Below are 21,552 nucleotides of genomic sequence, written 5' to 3'. Positions count from 1 at the left end.
GTAGTTTTTCCAGTAATACTATGAATATCTTTATGGAGCAGATATTTTCCTAAAACCATTTAAACATCAAATTAGTACAACAAACTGAGACTAGGATGGGAAGGGGATTCGGCAAATGTATTATGATTCTGGCAATTGAATAATTTGACTGATTAATCGCGTCTGAAGGCAGCTGAGGCAAAATGAGTGCACTACCTGGCTGCCAAAAACAGAAGTGCTTTTGATTATTTTTAAGTAGTTTGCCAGCTAAAGAAGACCAGGACATGAGCTAGGGTGGAACGGTTCACAAAATCCAGTTCTGTGGTCACAATTTTTTTTAAATTCGGTTTGCTGTAGATGGATTTTTATTGTCTGCAACGACCCAGAATACCATCATCATCATTGGCGGTCACTTGAACGAGTATGACGATCCTTCTGGTAGGGGTGTATCCCTTTATGGAGGATGCCTGTGCGTGACTTTGTTTTATGTGGGGAGACTGGAGCACTGACAGTCACCACACCATTCTTAACAGAATCGGGTCAGGGTCCAGTGGCATGGAGTCCAAGACGACTGGGGACCCTTTTCTGCTGCAGCCTTCTTCCGCCATCGCAGCCGTTGTGGTAGTTCTTAAATCTACAGTCTTCCGCCTGCTCCGCCTTTGAGGTCTTCACCGTACCCCTAACTAGGGGGTAGGGGGGTATTAGGCCTTTGCCAAGGGCCATCTGGGGTAACAGTAGTAAAAGGGTTAACTTCCTAGTGCCCCAAGACCCCATAGAGGAGCCTCCACTGCCGGATGCACTTTAACGCCATGCCCAGGACACAAAAATACCATACTGTACGTATGTACCTATAATCCACCGTTACCATTTCTTCTAAAAACAATTCTAGAAAATACAACCTTAAAAAAACAGCAAGTTCTGTAAATTGTGGGACCGACCCGAAACAAACTTTCATCCCGAGTCTTCCCAAGGGACCCGGGACCGCGGGACCGGCCGCAGACCACGTGAGAGAAGAAATGTGGTCGGCCATGGCCTACTATCACTTTATACAGTCACAGTTTTTATCCACCACTTTCTTCCCGTCGTCATAGCTCAAACTAAATCTCTTTAGCGCTCGCCATGGTGAACGCCTCCAACACTCACCCACTTCTCCTTCTCCTCCTCGCGATGCGCACGTGTGTAATCAAAACTACACAAACACGCTCCAAACGGATTAGTAACACAAAGGAAAAGGGGGAAAAAAAACATATGATCCGAACAACACACGGAAGAGTTCTGATTCCATTCCTGGCATCAGTTATGTGAAGTAGAGCTCCATCCGCCCCAACATCTGATGTGACGACAACTCCTATTCTGTTCAGTACAATCCTGGCATAGAAAGACAAATTACCATATTTCCTTGAATTGCCGCCGGGGCGCTAATTAATTTAAAACCCGTTCTCACTCCGGCGTTTACCAAAGGCATGCGGTAAATTTAGGCGTGCGCTTAAACATTTGAGTGTGATGTAAGGATACCATCATGAAAAGCATATTCAATAAAAAAAACGTTGTTATGGTCTTACCTTTACTTATAAATGAAGTCCATGCGCAGCTCCTTCTGATCAAAAGCATGGATAACTTGTTTATAGAAGTCTTCCTTATCTTTCTTCAGTTTTAAAAGTCTCTCTGTCTCAATGGAGATCGTCCTTTATTACCTTCTGCTTCGATTGAAAGTCCAGTTTAGAAAACTATTTTATTTTAGATATGTAATCCTCCATGTTAAAAGTGCAAGCGAGAAGAAAAAAATAAAGGATCGCTGCTCACTCTTGCTGCTTGTTGTCACTTCTTCTGCAGCCGAGTAGTCCCAAGAAGGATCACTAGCGCCCTCTACCACCAGGAGGCGGGAGTCATTTAATGACTCATATTTGACACATGCAGCTACGGTATATTAATAAAACATAGCTACTTACTGTTCTTTTTAGCATATTCAATAGCTTGGAACTTAAATACTACTGAATAGCTCTTAATCTTCTTTCTTTTATGCGATTTCAAATGATTGAAATCAGCCTCCTCTATTTCGAAAATGATGACAGGTGAAGTGTCACTCATGACGTGACGAGTTTGACCCGGTGGAAATTCTAGACATGCGATAATAAAAATAATATTTTGCGAAACGAGTTTGACCCGGCGTTAATCCTGAGCCGGAGGTAATGCTAAGCATGCGCTAATTATTTTGCGAAACGAGTTCGACCCGGCAGTAATTCTAGGCAGGCGCATACAATATACCCGGCGGCAATTCAAGGAAATACGGTAAGAACATTCAAACATTCAGAATAACATTTTTTCCATCATTGGTCAAATGTCCAGCCTTAGTTTTGTGTATTTTTGAACTTAGGCCGGCAGGACGGTGGAACAGGGGTTTTGTGTCCTGGGCATGGTGTTAAAGTGCATCCGGCATTGGAGGCTCCTCTATGGGGTCTTGGGGCACTAGGAGGTTAACACCTTTACTACTGTTACCCCAGGTGGCCTTTGGCAAAGGACTAGTACCTGACTGCCCCCTAGCCAGGGATACGGTGAAGACCTCAATGGCGGAGCAGGCGGAAGACGGTAGATGTAAGAACAATCACAACGGCTGCGATGGCGGAAGAAGGAACCCTCACATCCATGTGGGCCCAGTTATGGGGAAAGAACAACCCAAGACCTCAACGCTGGAACAGGCAGAGGATGATTGCAAACCCTATGGAGCGTCACAACGGCTGGGATGGCGGATGAAGACTGCAGCAGAAAAGGGTCCCGAGTCGTCTTAGACTCCATGCCACTGGACCCTGACCCGGATCTGTCAAGGATCGTGCGGTTCCTGTCTCCCCACGTTAAAGTCACGCACAGGGATCCTCCATTAAGGGATACCCCCCTACCGGAAGGATTGTCATACTCGTTTCGAGTGACCGCTGATGATGATGGAACAGGGGTTAGTGCATGTGCCTCACAATACGAAGGTCCTGAGTTCAATCCCCGCAGGATCTTTCTGTGTGGAGTTTGCATGTTCTCCCCGTGACTGCGTGGGTTCCCTCCGGGTACTCCGGCTTCCTCCCACCTCCAAAGACATGCACCTGGGGATAGGTTGATTGGCAACACTAAATGGTCCCTAGTGTGTGAATGTTGTCTGTCTATCTGTGTTGGCCCTGCGATGACGTGGTGACTCGTCCAGGGTGTACACTGCCTTCTGCCTGAATGTCGCTGAGATAGGCGCGGAAAAGGGACAAGCAGTAGAAAATGGATGGACGGATGGATGAATTTAGTCCTATTCTTATAACTGACAGATCTTATCCCAAAGAGAAGGCCAGAGTTCACATTCAGTCCACCAATTTCTTCAATTTCATAAAAAAACATTTGCGCATGGTGTAGAGTGACTTGGATAGAAAAGCCAAAAATTGCAAACCGTGTCCTTTTTATGTAGGCCAATCTGTCACTGGAGACTGCAACTCAAGGAAGGCAGAAATGAGATGCATCCCTACAGTTTGCCATGAAGCCAGTTGAAGACAGCTTATTGTTTCAAATGGCTTCCATACACTTTTTTCTGCATTTTCTGGCCCACTTTGTCATCGTTCCAGTCGGTCTCGGGTTTTCCTCGTCATTCTTGTCAGCTCCCCCGCAGTGAGCAAGTGGTGTCCGTTTCCTCATCTGTAGCCATGTTTAACGACTTCAGAAATGCTTTATATAGGCAGCGAGGCTCTGAAAAAGCCACAATTCCCCACCGTCCACAAGCTGGTCAACAAACAGCCTGTTTGTGCCAAGAACCAAACTTGAGAAGAATGAGTATTTGTCATTTATGAGGATGCTCTTTGGCAGACAATCTGAAAGAGCACATTGGTTGCATAATAAAATGGTGAGTTGTAACTATACTTTTATTAATTAAAAGCAAACCAGGCTTGACACCTGATTGTGTGAAATTAATCATATCTTCAAGCCGAATGGAGAGCAGTGCTGTCCGCAACCAGCAGGGGCACTGATGGTTCACTCAACTACAGACCCTGTTTCCATATGAGTTGGGAAATTGTGTTAGATGTAAATATAAACAGAATACAATGATTTGCAAATCCTTTTCAAGCCATATTCAGTTGAATATGCTACAAAGACAACATATTTGATGTTCAAACTCATAAACATTTTTTTTTTCTGCAAATAATCATTAACTTTAGAATTTGATGCCAGCAACATGTGGCAAAGAAGTTGGGAAAGGTGGCAATAATTACTGACAAAGTTGAGGAATGCTCATCAAACACTTATATGGAACATCCCACAGGTGTGCAGGCTAATTGGGAACAGGTGGGTGCCATGATTGGCTATAAAAGCAGCTTCCATGAAATGCTAAGTAATTCACAAACAAGGATGGGGTGAGGGTCACCACTTTGTAAGCAAATTGTCAAACAGTTTTAGAACAACATTTCTCAACGAGCTATTGCAAGGAATTTAGGGATTTTAACATCTATGGTCCGTAAAATCATCAAAAAGTTCAGAGAATCCGGAGAAATCACTGCACGTAAGCCATGATATTACGGACCTTTGATCCCTCAGGCGGTACTGCATCAAAAACCCACATCAGCGTGTAAAGGATATCACCACGTGGGCTCAGGAACACTTCATAAAACCACTGTCAGTAACTACAGTTGGTCGCTACATCTGTAAGTGCAAGTTAAAACTCTACTATGCAAAGCCAAACCCATTTATCAACAACACCCAGGAACGTCAACTTCTCTGGGCCTGAGCTCACCAAAGATGGACTGATGCAAAGTGGAAAGGTGTTCTGTGGTCTGACGAGTCCACATTTCAAATTATATTTGGAAACAGAGGACGTGGTGTCCTCCAGAAAAAAGAGGAAAATAACCATACAGATTGTTCTAGGTGCAAAGTGTAAAAGCCAGCATGTGTGATGGTATGGGGGTGCATTAGTACCCAAGGCATGGGTAACTTACACATCTGTGAAGGCACCATTAATGCTGAAAGGTCCATACAGGTTTTGGAGCAACATATGTTGTCATCCAAGCAACGTTATCATGGACGCCCCTGCTTATTTCAGCAAGACGAGTGTTATAACAGCGTGGCTTCGTAAAAAATGATTGTGGGTATTTTCCTGGCCCGCCTGCAGTCCAGACCTGTCTCCCATGGAAAATGTGTGGCACATTATGAAGCGTAAAATACGACAGCTGAAAACCCGAACTGTTGAAGGACTGAAGCTCTACATAAAACAAGAATGGGAAATAATTTCACTTTCAAAGCTTCAACAATTAGTTTCCTCAGTTCCCAAACGTTTGAGTGTTGTTAAAAGAAAAGGTGATGTAACACAGTGGTGAACATGCCATTTCCCAACTACTTTGTCACGTGTTGCAGCCATGAAATTCTAAGTTAATTATTACTTGCAAAAAAAAATAAAGTTTGAACATCAAATATGTTGTCTTTGTAGCATACTCAATTGAATATGGCTTGAAAAGGATTTGCAAATCATTGTATTCTGTTTATATTTACATCTAACACAATTGCCCAACTCATATGGAAACGGGGTTTGTAGTAAAGTGGTCATATTCTGATTACTTTTCAACATTTTAAACACTTCCTTGTGGTCTACATAACATGAAATGGTGGTCATGTAGTCAAGATGATCTTTTACGGGCCGTCTTCAAGCCACTTTCCGACCGTCTCTCCAGGATGTGTTGTTTTTACGTGCCTATAGTTCGACTACAGTGGTAGTTAAGGTGGTGTCTCTCCGGCTGGGCTGCAGTTCTTTTGATGACATCACAAAAGAGGAGGCGGCATGTCGAGTCTTGTGATGGAGAGGGAGCACTCCAAGTCAAAACCTAATTGATATTAGAAATGTCTGTCAGATTTATTTTCAGAAGTACATAAAGAATTGTGGCCATCTGTACGCTATGGCGTCCTTCAAGCTGCAGCAGGTACAACACATCTGGGCAGCCTTATCCTGCTTAAGAAGACAATCGCATGGGAACGGGAGTTCATAACATTCAGGAAGCGACCAAATATTTTCGATGAGAAAATTTCAAAGCCTATTACTGCAGAAAGTGTATTAAACACAAAGAACAGCTTGACTTTTATCCAAATAACTGTAACCATGGGAACTGTCGTGATAATGGCTACTTATAAGTTCCCAGTGAAAATGCTGACACTTTCCTGAGGCACTTACACACTAAAGCATGCAGGAACATCTTCCATTATACATCCTCCTAAAAGAAAAAGAACCTTCACTCCACATTTTTTGAGGACGTCACGTACTAGGATGTTGACGTTGGGGAAAAAAAAAAACACCTTCAAAAGATGCTGCATGCTCATTTGTTGCTCCGATTCAGACGCTCAAGCCATATGCAGCATTTTTGCCATGGAAAATGTCAACAGGTGAAAAATGTCTCCAGAAAGACAAGACAGTCATACGTGCTTGGATCAGCTGTCAACTGACATTAGAACAGGCGTCTCAAACTCATTTTAGCTCAGGGGCCGCATGGCGGAAAATCTGTGCACACGCGGGCCGGACTATTAAAATCCTGGCTTTAAAACTAAACAAATAAAGACAACTTCAGATTGTTTTCTTTAAAGGGAAACATTATCACAATTTCAAAAGGGTTAAAATTAATAAAAATCAGTTCCCAATGGCTTATTGTATTTTTTGAAGTTTTTTTCAAAATTTTACCGGTCTCGGAATATCCCTAAAAAAAGCTTTAAAGTGCTTGATTTTCGCTATTTGCGATGCGACTATCCATTTCCCTGTGACGTCACACAGTGCTGCCAATGTAAACAAACAATGGGAATACCACAGCAAGATATAGCGACATTAGCTCGGATTCAGACTCGGATTTCAGCGACTTAAGCGATTCAACAAATTACGCATGTATTGAAACAGATGGTTGGAGTATGAAAATATTGAAGAAGAAACTGAAGCTATTGAGCGAATAGCTATTGACGCTATTCATAGCCATAGCATGGCCGAATAGCTGAGTTAGCATCGCCGGTCAAATGTGCGGACCAAACGATCAGGACTTTCGCATCTTTTGACACTGGAGCAACTTAAATCCGTCGATTGGTAAGTGTTGGTTTCGCATTAAATGTGGGTGGAAGGAAACGTAATATAGTTGCAAATGCATGTGCAGGTTATCCATACATCTCTGTGCCATGTCTGTCTTAGCATCACCCCTCAAATGTGAAGACACTCTGGTACATTCAATGGGGGTCTGGCGGCAGTTTTCTTGCCAGTGGTGCAACTTGAATCCCTCCCTGTTAGTGTTGTTACACCCTCCGACAACACACCCACCAGCCATGATGTCTCCAAGGTTACAAAAAATAGTCAAAAAAACGGAAAATAACAGAGCTGAGACCCGGTGTTTGTAATGTGTTGAAAATGAAAATGGCGGCTGTGTTACCTCGGCGACGTCACGTTCTGACGTCATCGCCTCCAGCGCGATAAACAGAAAGGCGTTTAATTCGCCAAAATTCACCCATTTAGAGTTCGGAAATCGGTTAAAAAAATAGATGGTCTTTTTTCTGCACCATCAAGGTATATATTGACGCTTACATAGGTCTGCTGATAATGTTCCCATTTAAATCAATTACCGCGCCGGCGCTAATTCAAGAAAATACGGTAGTCATGATTTCCCTCTCTGTATGAAAGTTTAAAAGAAGCATATATTAATGAAGTATGAAGAAGAATGTTTGAATGTAGACACAAAGAATCATCATACTGCTGTCATTATATGTATCAAGTGTTCATTCAAGGCTAAGGCAAAATATCATTGTGTATCGTGACATGGCCTAAAAATATTAAGATATTAATCAAAGGCCACATCGCCCAGCCCTGGTTGAGACAGTTTGGGCCTAGACTTAGACACCCCGGCATTAGAACACATGGATATTTACAGCACTCTGGAAACAATTGTAAAGCTTGCAGGGGACCGTCAGGGAAAACAAAAGGCTTGTCAATCGCGTTCTTTGCTCTTTTTTGGGTCAGAAAGTGGGCTTTGTAATTAAAGCCTGACGCGGGTATAACTAAATAAATACAGCAACTTACATTGTGGAACACTAAAGACACACACTGAGCACAACTAATTGAGGTACAAGGCCATACCTTGAGCGGCGACTTCAAAGTTGCAAAACAAGGGAAAATGGATGCGGCGTTGATGTCTGCGGAACACATTTGCGAGGGATGGAAGAGAGGAAAGGCAACAAAACAGAGTCAGACTGCGGAGTACGGCCTGCACAACACAAGCAGAACAGTCTGTAATTGTGTTGTGCAGGACTGACCCCCGCTCATCCCAGCAGGCCTTGCATGATGAATGGACCCAGCCAGGACTGCATACCTCCCTTCTCTCCACTATTAGCCCTCCCTCTCTCCCTCCTTTACCCAGAAGCCCACACTATTCAGCTGCTGCCATCCCACAAGATTCATTTGCATTCAGTGCACTTAGGCCTGGTATTGTACTCTGACACAATGACATATTACAGTGAGCGGCTCACCTATTAAACACATATAGCTTTGACAATGATGCCGCTTTGCAAGATGCCAATAATAGAACACAAGCATGCGCCCTGGTAAGAACCGTGGCTTAGACCAGTGTTTTTCCAACCACTGTGCCGCGACACACTAGAGTGCCGTGAGATTCAGTCTGGTGTGCTGTGGGAGAATATCTAATTCCACTTATTAGTAGGGGTGTAACGGTACACAAACATTTCAGTTCGGTACGTACCTCGGTTTAGACATCACGGTTCGGTTCATTTTCGGTACAGTAAGAAAACAATAAAATATTAATTTTTTGGTTATTTATTTACCAAATTTGTAAACAATGGCTTCATCCTCTTAACATTGGGAACACTTATAATAATTCTGCGCACGTTATTCAATATTAAACTGCCTCAAATAAAATGACAACATTTTTCTTCTACATATAAAAAGTGCAATATTAAACAGTTTCAAGTCAACTCACCATACTTAATTTATTACAGCATTTGGGAAGCCTGTAGTTGATTTTTATTATGTAAATGTTATATTTTTATCAACATGTGATAGCATGTTGCCATTCAAACTAGGCTGCTACATTACTAATGATTAATGTAACTCTTGCTGAAAAAAATAATACAATAGCAATAGGAGAGACTATTCATCCCTGAACACCATGGAGTTCATGTAGGCTTAATCATGCACTTACATTATTATATCACTAGCATACACACACACACACACAAACACACCGCAAAATGAGCTAACGTTACACTAAAAGTTAATTAGCTTTCACCTCAAGCCAGGACTGCGAGCGAGCTGAGCTGCAGTTTGTTTCTAGAACGTCATCTAGGACGTAGCCTGGGAGGTGTTTATTATAATTTGGGGAGAGTCGGCTGCACACCTGCTAAACACCTTTCTGCTCCATACTGAAGCGCTGACTACATGCGCTCTGAATACGCACTGCTGATTAATTGTTACTGCTCTGAATACGCACTGCTGATTGGTTGTTACTGCTCTGAATACGCACTGCTGATTGGTTGTTACCGCTTTACATGTAACCAATTAGATGGTTGTGTGGATGGGACAATGCTGGGTGCTGTGTAGGAGACAGAGGCAGAACGGAGCGGAGCAGCTTGTTAAGACTTTATTTTAGGCGGCTACTTAATATGTTCGTGTGGAAACTAGTTCGATAGACCTCCAAACAGAACCGGAACCCCCGTACCGAAACGGTTCAATACAAATACACGTACAGTTACAAATATTTTTTTTTGCAAACCAGTATTAATAGTCTGCAAATTATGTGCTGTTGTTGTTGAGTGTCGGTGCTGTCCCGTGTAATACTCTTCCATATCAGTAGGTGGCAGCCGATAGCTAATTGCTTTGTAGATGTCGGAAACAGCATGCAGGTAAAAAGGTGTCTAATGCTTCAACGAAAAATAAACAAAAAGGTGAGTGCTCCTAAGAAAAGGCATTGAAACTTAGGGAAGGCTATGCAGAACGAAACTAAAACTGAACTGGCGACAAAGTAAACAAAAACAGAATGCTGGACGACAGCAAAGACTTACTGTGGAGCAAAGACGGCGTCCACAATGTACACCCGAACATGACATGACAATCAACAGTGTCCCCACAGAGAACGATAGAAACAACTGAAATATTCCAGATTGCTAAAACAAAGTACATCATAATTCCTAACCCTACCGAATTTTACGTGAGACTCCCATATTTTACTGCCTCTCCTGAAAATCTCCCAGGACAACCATTCTCCCGAATTTCTGCCGATTTCCAGCCGGACCTGAGTGAGGACAGCCTGTCGTCATGTCCACTTTTCCTCCATACAAACAGCGTGCCGACCCAGTCACGTTATAACATCTACGGCTTTTGGAGAGTGCACAACTGCACACACAACAAGAAGGAGACTATTATATGTGTCTCCATTATTCGTAGGTTTATCTATAACCCATAAAGTAGGCAGGCACGTGTGTCTTTATTCCAGCCAGCACGTTAATACACTGACACACAACATCCGGAATCCCATCATCCATCGCTTCAAAACTACGGGTAGAAGTCATGTCCAAAAAAAGATAGTGACAGAGAATAGAACGAGGATGGACAATTCAACCCTAAACTCACTCCTTTCCTGCAAATTAAATGTCACGGATGCTGCCCATACCTATGCTCCTTCAAAGGCTTTGCCACTGGCTGCAAAGTATTACACTTTCAAATACAAGAATGAGTAGAGAGGAGTGTTATGTGTGTGTATATGTGGAAATAAATGAACACTGAAATTCAATAAATAAAACAAATACTTGAATTTCAGTGAATTGTAGATATAAATATACTCCTCCCCCCTTAATCCCTCTGCCCAATCTCACGAATTTGGAGGTCTCAAGGTTGGAAAGTATGAAGTACATGCTGAAATATCGCTAAAAGGAAGACATGAAACTGCTACAAAACAGGAAAAGCCTCCAAAATAGGCGGGCAAAACAAAAACTAAAACACTACACACAGGAAAACTGCAAAAAACTCCAAATAAGTCAGGGCGTGATGTGACAGTACACCTACTTTGAGACAAGAGCTATAGTGATGCATGCTTGGTCTTGCTTTAAAGTCATATCCAACAATTGCCACAACGACTTTTTGCTGTCAACTGAGTTTCATTTTTTTATCATTTCTCCTGGTGGTGTGCCTCCACATTTTTTTGACGCATAAAATGTGCCTTCTAGGGCTGGGCGATATGGCCTGTTTTTAATATCTCGATATTTTTAGGCCATGTTACAATACACCATATATATCTCGATATTTTTGCCTTAGCCTTGAATGAACACTTGATGCATATAATGACAGCAGTATGATGATTCTATGTGTCTACATTCAAACATTCTTCTTCATACTGCATTCATATATGCTACTTTTAAACTTTCATGCAGAGAGGGAAATCACAACTAAGTCAATTGACTAAAAGTGTATTTATTAAACAGTTATTAAGCAGTGGCACAAACATTCATGTCATTTCCAAAATAGAAAGCGCAAGATTGTCAGAGACATTTTAAAACAAGCTGTGAGTGCACTTTTGTGCATGATGTCACTAAGATGACGTATCAAAACAACACTAAATTAAAGTACACTTTTTGTACAGAACGCCACTACAATAGTTTAAAACAAATAAAATGCACTTTTGTGCATGATGTCACACAAGATATTTCAATAAGTGTGACATAAAAATGAGCTGCATATCAGTATATGTCCTACGGTCTTGATGTGGAAATAGTTGCTTCGTCATTTTGTTGGTGTGGCACCGAAGGGAGATGTTGACAAGCACAGTTTGAAGCACTTTTCATTTTCCGGAGTGACTTTTTAAATGATGCTACAAATTAGCAGTGCTGCTACTTTTTGTAGCAACGCTTCTGCCGTATAAATGTTCAACATCTTCCCGCTTGAAGCCAAACCACCGCCAGATGATGGACCCCGTCCTGTTTTTCTTGGGAATAATTCTTCCTTCATTACTACTCGCAACACATCGTTAGCATTACAGCTAATGTTACCCATGTCGCTACCTCTCTGCTCAGGGAGGGCGTGTGATGTTGCACGCGTGACGTATGTACGAAGGTGCGCTTGTTTTAAGTCTCTGTGAGAAGGAGAGACAAGAATGACGGAGAGACGCATGCAGTGTAATAATGCCCGCAGCTAAAAGCAACTGCGTGAGAACGTATACTCCAATATCACAACGTAGTCATTTTCTATATCGCACAAAGACAAACCCGCGATATATCGAGTGTATCGATATATCGCCCAGCCCTAGTGCTTTGGTTGAAAAAATGTTGAAAAGCACTGGTTTGGACGCAGACGGTTTTCGACACTTGAGTCACAGCGGCGCCATTACCAGAACGTTAGATAACCTCAATTAATGATTAACTGGACCAAAACTAATCAAATAGGTCACGGTAGAAAGAGCGGAGAAGGAGCGTCTGGTTTTGAGCCGTAGCAGTCATGATGAGGGGAGGAAGGAAAATAAAGAGGTAAATTAAAAAGTGTTGACAAAAAAGGGAGAAAGGTGTTACTCCGCCACACAGCCCGAGGAAAGGGAAAATAATGCGCGGGTGATGGGCTTTTTTTTTTTTTCCACTAGCTTTCTTTTTCCCTCCATTCTCCTCTCGCAACAACATCCAAGGGGAGCAAACCGATTTTAATTTGCTACGTCGTCTCATGCCATCACCCGTTGTGCCTTGGGGTAAAAGAAATGGATTCTGGAATTTTAAAAAGAAAGGAGGGGGCGGGGGGAATGAAAGAAATAAATCGGGGCACGGCTGAGAAGGCATCAGAGACAATAGCACAGAGGGTGGCAGAGAGAAATGAGAACAAAGTTTGTGGGGAGCATATCGGGGGTGGGGGGGACAGAAAGTTGGTTATGTGGCCTAGATATTAACTGTATGGTGAACCTGCGCCATCTGGAGAGGCCATGGGGTGACTCAAACTGGCCTACGAGGGTCCTTATTGAGAGTTAGTGGGCGACCGAGGGTGTTGGTTGCTTTGTTGGGTCTGCTCCGGTCTCTGGCCATGCTCACCACACCCCGGCAGACGATGGTGTGGAAAACCTATTTTTAATTTTCCTGAGGGAACTTTCCTGAAGGAATCAATAAAGTACTATCTATCTATCTATTAGGGGTGTGGGGAAAAATCGATGCGAAGACGTTGTGCAATTCAGAATCGATTCTCTTTTTTTTTTTTTTATCTATTTTTATTTATTTTTATGAATCCAACAAACCACTACACAGCAATACCATAACAATGCAATCCAATTCCAAAAGCAAACCTGAGCCAGCAACACTCAGAACTGCAATAAACAGAGCAATTGAGAGGAGACACAAACACCACACAGAACAAAACAAAAGTAGTGAATATTATCAACAACAGTATCAATATTAGTTATAATTTCAGCATAGCAGTGATTAAAAATCCCTCATTGACATCATCATTAGACATTTATGATAATAATAAAAAAGAACAATAGTGTCACAGTGGCTTACACTTGCATGGCATCTCATAAGCTGGACAACACACTGTGTCCAATGTTTTCACAAAGATAAAATAGTCATATTTTTGGTTCGTTTAATAGTTAAAACAAATTTACATTATTGCAATCAGTTGATAAAACATTGTCCTTTACAATTATAAAAGCTTTTTTTTTAATCTACTACTCTGCTAGCATGTCAGCAGACTGGGGTAGATCCTGCTGAAATCTATGTATTGAATGAATAGAGAATCGTTTTGAATAAGAAAAATATAATTTTTGAATCGAGAATCGAATCGAAAAAAATCGATATATTATCGAATTGTGACCTCAAGAATCAATATTGAATCGAATCGTGGGAGACCCAAAGATTCGCAGCCCTACTATCTAGCTATCTATCTGTCTATCTATCTATCGATCGATCTAACACCGCAGAGGCAACCACAGTGTCGGGTTGGGTATGGAGTATCGATTGAAACCGGGACTAACTTTCCAATTCTCCCGGAATCGTTCAAAAGCTTAAATTTCGATTCCTAGTTTCGATACCCAGTCCGCCGACCGGAAAAAAGAATAAGTCCACCGACCAGAAGAAGAAGCCGCTGAACACCAACGAAGAAGCGCCCACCGCCGGAAGTGTTAGCATAGCCGAGCCTACGTAGCCGAGCGAGTCAGTCAAGCATGGAAAGCGGGCGTCGGCGGTCGAAAGTGTGGCTTTATTTTACTAAAAAAAATGAAATATCGGCGAAATGTAACACGTGCGACAGGACTATCTCGTGCTTAGAAGGGTGCACGTCGAACATGATGAAGCACCTCCGAGTTCATGGAGTACAAATAAATGCGTGTCCTGTCTTCGACGCGCTGTGCCGACCGTCCTCCTCTGCCTCTTCCTCTGGCTCCGGCTCCGACGCCCAGCCCGGCACCTCGGTGACTGAACTGCAGTCCAAATCCGGTAAGTAAAACAATATACATGCAGTAAATAATGTGTTTAGCGCCAAGGTTGAGGCAGCTAAAAAATTAGCCTGCGTATTTTTTCATAGACAATTTACAAGCTGCTAGCCAGGCTCCGCCATGTGCTCAGCGTACTCCGTTCACCGTAGCGGCAATGGGGAAGATGTCGGTGCCACAGAAGGGTCACTGCGCACATAATCAAAAGACCGCATCCCTTTTTAGAGGTGGAATCTCCAACATTTAGGTTAGTTAAGCAATAACGTTAGAGCTAAGCTAATTGATACTGGGCTAAACAGTAACAGCAACATTACATGTTTGTTTATGTTTGCAGGGATATGGTGAAAACTCTCAACCCAAAATACATACCACCTTCCAGGGACTACCTGGCAAACACATTGTACAAAAAGAATCGGAATCGAGAATCGTCAGGAATCGGAATCGTTCGAATTCAAACGATACCCAACCCTACCACAGTGCATATGTTTGTTGTTGTTGCTTTACTTTTTTTGGGGCAGCACGGTGGAAGAGGGGTTAGTGCATGTGCCACACAATACAAAGGTCCTTAGTTGTCCTGGGTTTCTGTGTGGAGTTTGCATGTTCTCCCCGTGACTGCGTGGGTTCCCTCCGGGTACTCCGGCTTCCTCCCACTTCCAAAGACATGCACCTGGGGATAGGCCCCTCCCACCTCCAAAGACATGCACCTGGGGATAGGCCCCTCCCACCTCCAAAGACATGCACCTGGGGATAGGTTGATTGGCAACACTAAATGGTCCCTAGTGTGTGAATGTTGTCTGTCTATCTGTGTTGGCCCTGCGATGAGGTGGTGACTTGTCCAAGGTGTACGCCGCCTTCTGCCCGAATGCAGCTGAGATAGGCACCAGCGACCCCCCGCGACCCCCAACGGGACAAGCGGTAGAAAATGGATGAATGGATGGATGCTTTACTTTTGTAGCTGGATGTAGAAATGGCTGGGTGCATCAGTTATGCAATGCTCTTTAATGTCTTTAATGTCCTGTTTGTTCTTTGATGTTTCCCTCTTACACAGAAGCTCATGTGTGGCTATGGATGGGCGATATATCGATATACTCGATATAAGCCGGGTTTGTCTCTGTGCGATATAGAAAATGACTATATCGTGATATTCGAGTATACGTTCTCACGCAGTTGCTTTCAATATCTTGCGTGACATCATGCACAAAAATGCACTCATAGCTTGTTTTAAAATGTCTCTGACGATCTTGCACTTTCTGTTTTGGAAATGACATGAATGTTTGTGCCATTGCTTAATTACGTTCATAAATACTAGGGGTGTAACGGTACACAAAAATATCGGTTCGGTACATACCTCGGTTTAGAGGTCACGGTTCGGTTCATTTTCGGTACAGTAAGAAAACAACAAAATATACATTTTTTGGTTATTTATTTACCAAATTTGTAAACAATGGCTTTATCTTTTTAACATTGGGAACACTATAATAATTCTGCCCACCTTAATCCACATTAAACTGCCTCAAGTTGTTGCTTTGATTAAATAAAATGAAAAAACCTTTCTTCTACATATAAAAAGTGCAACATCAAACAGTTTCCATTGAATCTGTTTCAAGTCAACTCATCATGCTTAATTTATTACAGTATTTGGGAAGCCTGTAGTTAACTTTTATTAGGTAAATGTTGTATTTTTAGCAACATGTGATAGCAGGGACCCTGCTATTCAAAACTAGGCTGCTACATTACTAATGATTAATGTAACTATTGCTGAAAAATAGTACAATTGCAATAGGAGAGACTATTCATCCCTAAACACAATGGAGTTCAATGAAATAACAGACAGACAGGGCTTTGCTGCCCCTAACACACACACAGCAAAATGAGCTAACGTTACGCTAAAAGCTAATTAGCCTTCACCTCAAGCCTATACTGTGAGCTAGCTGAGCTGCAGTTTAAGTTTCTAGAAGGTCAACGGGCTCATAGCGATGCTTGTAATAGTTATGACTGGGAAGTGTTTAGTATAATTTGGGTAGACTCTGCTGCTCGCCTGCTTAACGAATATATCTGTTCCACACTAAAGCATTGACTACATCGCTCTGAATACGCACTGCTGATTGGCTGTTACATCGTTCTGAATACGCACTGCTGATTGGCTTTGTATGTAACCAATCAGATGGTTGTGTGGGCGGGACAATGCTGGGTGCTCACTGCTCAGACAGAGGCAGAAAGCAGAGCAGCTTGTGAAGACTTCTGCTTCCAAACTCGTTCGGTACGCCCGCGTGCCGAACCGAAACCCCCGTACCGAAACGGTTCGATACAAATACACGTACCGTTACACCCCTAATAAATACAGTTTTGGTAAATTGACTTAGTTGTGATTTCCCTCTCTGAATGAAAGTTTAAAAGTTGCATATATTAATGTAGTATGAAGGAGAATGTTTTAATTTAGACACATAGAATCATCATATCGCTGTGATTATATGCATCAAGTATTCATTCAAGGCTAAGGCAAATATCGCGATATGTATCGTGTATCGTGACATGGCCTAAAAATATCGAGATATTTAAAAAAGGCCATATCGCCCAGCCCTATGTGTGGCTATGAGTTTTTTTCCCTTGGCCTTAGTCTGGACCCCTCTTTCCAGGGGCCAAAGCTTTTTTATTTTTTTTCCATCACCTCCCCTCCCTATTCAGTGTTTACCGGTTTCTCACCTTTTGGCAACGGAAGTTGGCAGACCCGTCAACGATCCTGTCCTGTCTACCTGTAATGTTTGTCTGATCTTGAACGGCATTCCGCCGAAAATCTTCATTTCCCCTCAGGGATTAATAAAGTAGTTCTGATTCTCATTCTGACTGCAGCCATGAGTATACTTTGAAAACATGGAGGTGGATGAGGGGCCCCATTACCTCAAGCTGACTCCCTCCCGAGAGACACAATGTGTGGGGTTTTGGCGGCACCCCGCTAGTCTTCCTCGGGGCGTAAAGCACACCTCTGGGCTGTTTCGCAACAAAGGCCAGCTCTGCTGTGTGACATCACCACGGAGAGACCGTGTGTGGAGTGGGAGACAAGGGCGTGGAGGATGAAGCCTGGAAAAGCTGTGGACTACGTGGGAGTCATATTACTCCCCTCTGGCTCTTCTGTACCTGTCACTTAAGCTCTTTGAGGACTCCATAGTAAAGCCACAACTTCAAAAACCTGCTTTGCTGGGGCTAGATCAGAGGATCCTGAAAGGAGAATGGAAAATATATAAAAAAATAAAAAGGGAGGAGGAATCTAAGAAGCAAGAGTCTTTGCTTAATGTGTAGCTCCTACATTGTGTTGTCAGGTGTCTTGAATTTCATTATCACATTCTTGACCCCAGCCATATTCACTCCCTGCTCAGTGAAGGACAAAGAGTGACGGTGGACCACCCTGGGGCGTCGGGAGCTCACGAGCGTGGGTCAAAGCTGTCGCAACAGAAAACAAACAAGGCTTCGGGCCGGCAAGCATAAAACAGCGCAGCTCAGACACCTGTGTCCCATTCAGCAAAAACACATCCGGCCACTTAGAGCGGGTGTGGTGTGGTTTGGGTTTTGGGGTTTTGTGCGCCCCACTATGGTGGCTTTAGTTTTGCTTCTATTCCCCAACATATTCCCAGCCTCTTTGTCGGACTGTAGTGCTTTCAGCTGTAGCGCATCCCGCAGAGAGCAAGCGGCCGTAACCCTCGCACAAACGATCCTGTTCAAAGCTCCTGAAGAAAAACTGGCAAAACAAAGCTCAGTCATTTGCAGTCTCCAGTCGCCCTCCTGTCTAGGTGCCACTGCGATGTCTGTACTAAGCCTCCGGGTTGCCAACACCTGTCTTGTCCAGACAGGGACACAGACACACAAACATAAAGGACGAGAGACAGCAAGGACAGGCAGACAGGGCACCGTCTCGGATCAGTGGAGGGTACAGTTGGCGCTGCCAGGAGCTAAACCTCGGACTGGCACCAATGCAAATGTTTCCACCTCGGCAATTCAAAATGGGTGAGAGGTATGCCATCAACTGTGGTCACGTTGCTATTCACGTTGATCACCTGACAAGACAAGACATGCCCTCTTAAACTAGAGCAATCAAATTGAGACAATACAGACCAAAAACTACAGTCCGGTTAGAAATGGGATATCATGGGTTGGATGCTGAGAGCTGTGCTTCTTAGGCAACATCAATGGTTATTTATATAGCCCTAAAACACAAGTGCCTCAAAGGGCTGCACAAACCACAACAACATCCTCGGTAACGCCCACATAAGGGCAAGGAAAAACTCACCCCAGAGGGACGTCGACAATGATAACTATGAGAAACCTTGGAGAGGACCACATTTGTATATTATATATATATATATATATGTATATTATATATATACATACATATACTTACATATATATATATTTACATATGGATACATACATACACATATATACATATTTAAACACACACACACATACATACATATATATATAACACACACACACACACACACACACATATATATATAGAAACACACAGACACACAAACATTATATATACACAAATTAGGGTTGTCTCGATACCAATATTTTGGTACCGGTACCAAAATGTATTTTGATACTTTTCGATAATTCTGATTGGCAAACATGGTTGTCGCTCAATGCCTGCGACGGGTGGATAAAAAAAAAACCTCAGTCTCTTGAGGTTATCGCTGGTATTCCGACACGTGACTTCTTCAGGAAGTGAAACCAGTGGTGGTCGACCAAGCTAAGATGGTTGTTTTACAAAAGAGGCTTAAATATTCTGCAAACAGCAGAGACAAGCAAAAAAAAATCTAACTATGCAATAGAATAAATCCCTGAACGTCATCAAAAAAAAGGTTTGTCGAGTGATATCAAGGATAATACGTAGGTCGCCTTCTCAGACATATGGAACTATTGTGCTCTGGACGAAAACAGATGGAAACTTGGAAAAGCATGGAGGCCTACAACTTCTTTGTGTGTGACTGGGTCAAGGAAATTGGAATCCAGACATCATGCATCATTTTTGCTGGGGTGAGGTTGCATTTCATGATGTCACTTAGTGTCTAAGCTGCCGTGTTATTTGCTGTTGCACGCGTCGTTTACGAGTAGCGTGTTTTCCACGTCTTTATCAATCAATGTTTTTTTATAAAGCCCTAAATAACAAGTGTCTCAAAGGGCTGCACAAGCCACGACGACATCCTCGGTTCAGATCCCACGTCATTAAAATGTAACTTTAGATGTTGATATCATGTATGTGCTATCAACAATTGTGATTGTTGAATTTGGTAAAAACTTAATAACTCTATTAGGTTTTCTCAAATTTGCTTTATTTTAATTAGACACCCTGAGTTGCTGCTTTTCAAAACAGTTGTAGCAAACTTGTGTTTAAAAAATACAAATAACATCAAGATAATACTTAAAAGGGAAATAACTGTTAAAAGTACATCAAACAAAGCTGTAACGAAGTGATCACTACAAACTCATGCATTCTTCAACTCAGCTCCCTGGAACTAGAGTGTGAGCGCCACGATTTTCTCGTCGTCGTTTCTAAGTCTTGCATTTTTCCGCCCTTTTTCATAACCTCTCGAAGAACTCTGAAGAAAGGTTTGTCCTTTCCGCAATTTGAACGGTTTGTACAGCCAAAAACAACACAAACAGAGGGCATTTTGTCTTCCAGAAAGGCTAAATGGCGCCTGGTACCCATTGAAGACAGAGCTTGCTTGACCACCAGCAGTATTCATTGGGCAGGACATGACGTCACCAACATCCCAGCAATAGACCGCACTAAATAAAACCTCAATGTTGATTCGATTTCGATTAATCGTGCAGCCGTACTACAAAAACACGGCACTTGCTCTTTTTGCACGGTGACAGAGTTTATTCACAAACACCAGAATAGTGAGCATGCAAGCCTTTTTTTTTTTTGCTTCAATTGCAGTAATTTCCTGAGACCTTTTTTTTCTTATTTAGAAAGTCTGTTTTTGTTTTTTGTATTATATATATATATATATATATATATATATATATATATATATATATATATATATATATATATAGTGTACATACACATATATATATATATATACACACACATATACACACACATATACATACATACATACATACTTATATATACACACACACACACAAATACACACACATACATACATATATATATATATATACACACACACACACACACATACATACATATATATATATATACACACACACAGATATACATACATACACACACACACACACACAAATATATATAGATAGATAGATAGATAGATAGATAGATAGATCCATCCATATATATATATATATATATATATATATATATATATATATATATATATATATATATATATATATATGCAACCATCCATTTTCTACCGCTTATTCCCTTTTGGGGTCGCTAGCACCTATCTCAGCTACAATCGGCTGGAAGGCAGGGTACACCCTGGACAAGTCGCCACCTCATCACAGGGCCAACACAGATAGACAGACAATATTCACACTCACATTCACACACTAGGGCCAATTTATATCGGTTTATTTTATTGTATTTTTATTCTGATTATTATTATTATTAATGTATTATGATTTCTTTTTTGTTTATCTAATTGATATATTTGTAGATAATACTTTGGGTTTTTTTTCTCTTTGTTTATTTTTTTTGGGGGGGGGGGGGGGGGTAGTATGTTTGGGATATAGCCAAAAAACATTTTGACATTTAGGGCAGACAACAGATATATGATGTATGTGAATATGATCTAATGGATAGAAATGTCTGATACTGGATGTCAATAAAAAAAAAAAAAATACAAAATAAAAAAAAAGTATTTGTTATGTTCAATTTATGTCAGTGACTTGTTACAAAACAGAGTAAACTGAGATGAGCGTGGGATAATCGTGCAATAATGGAAATAAAGATAGATTGTTTACCGTAATTAATTGTGATTAAATGTTTGCCCGGCCCGAGTTTAGATGCTGAAACACTTAGTTTGCTGACATTTGGGAGCCGACTAGACCCCACATGACTTGCAGTTGGGAGGCAGTCGTGTCCTGCTGTGGGGATGACAGAGACGGGCACTGGGTACCAGAAAGCCCTGCTAAAAGTTGCCTCAGT

At 42.0% G+C, this 21,552-nt stretch overlaps 1 protein-coding gene across 3 annotated transcripts in view; it reads right to left on the bottom strand.

Annotated features, from left to right (window-relative positions):
- ndst1b (N-deacetylase/N-sulfotransferase (heparan glucosaminyl) 1b) overlaps window positions 1-21,552 on the bottom strand; it is a 187,744-nt gene that overhangs the window by 146,989 nt on the left and 19,203 nt on the right. Inside the window, exon 1 of one of the 3 annotated variants that reach the window (XM_061902119.1) lies at window positions 8,084-8,104. The exons of the other annotated variants lie outside the window; for them this stretch is intronic. The gene's annotated coding sequence lies outside the window, so the exon portion shown is untranslated. Of the gene's footprint in view, window positions 1-8,083; window positions 8,105-21,552 lie in introns of those variants that run through there. 3 annotated transcript variants of the gene reach the window in all.

Source organism: Nerophis ophidion, linkage group LG05 (genome assembly GCF_033978795.1).
Source record: "Nerophis ophidion isolate RoL-2023_Sa linkage group LG05, RoL_Noph_v1.0, whole genome shotgun sequence".
NCBI lineage: Eukaryota > Metazoa > Chordata > Actinopteri > Syngnathiformes > Syngnathidae > Nerophis > Nerophis ophidion.
This window is presented reverse-complemented; position numbering and strand designations above follow the sequence as displayed.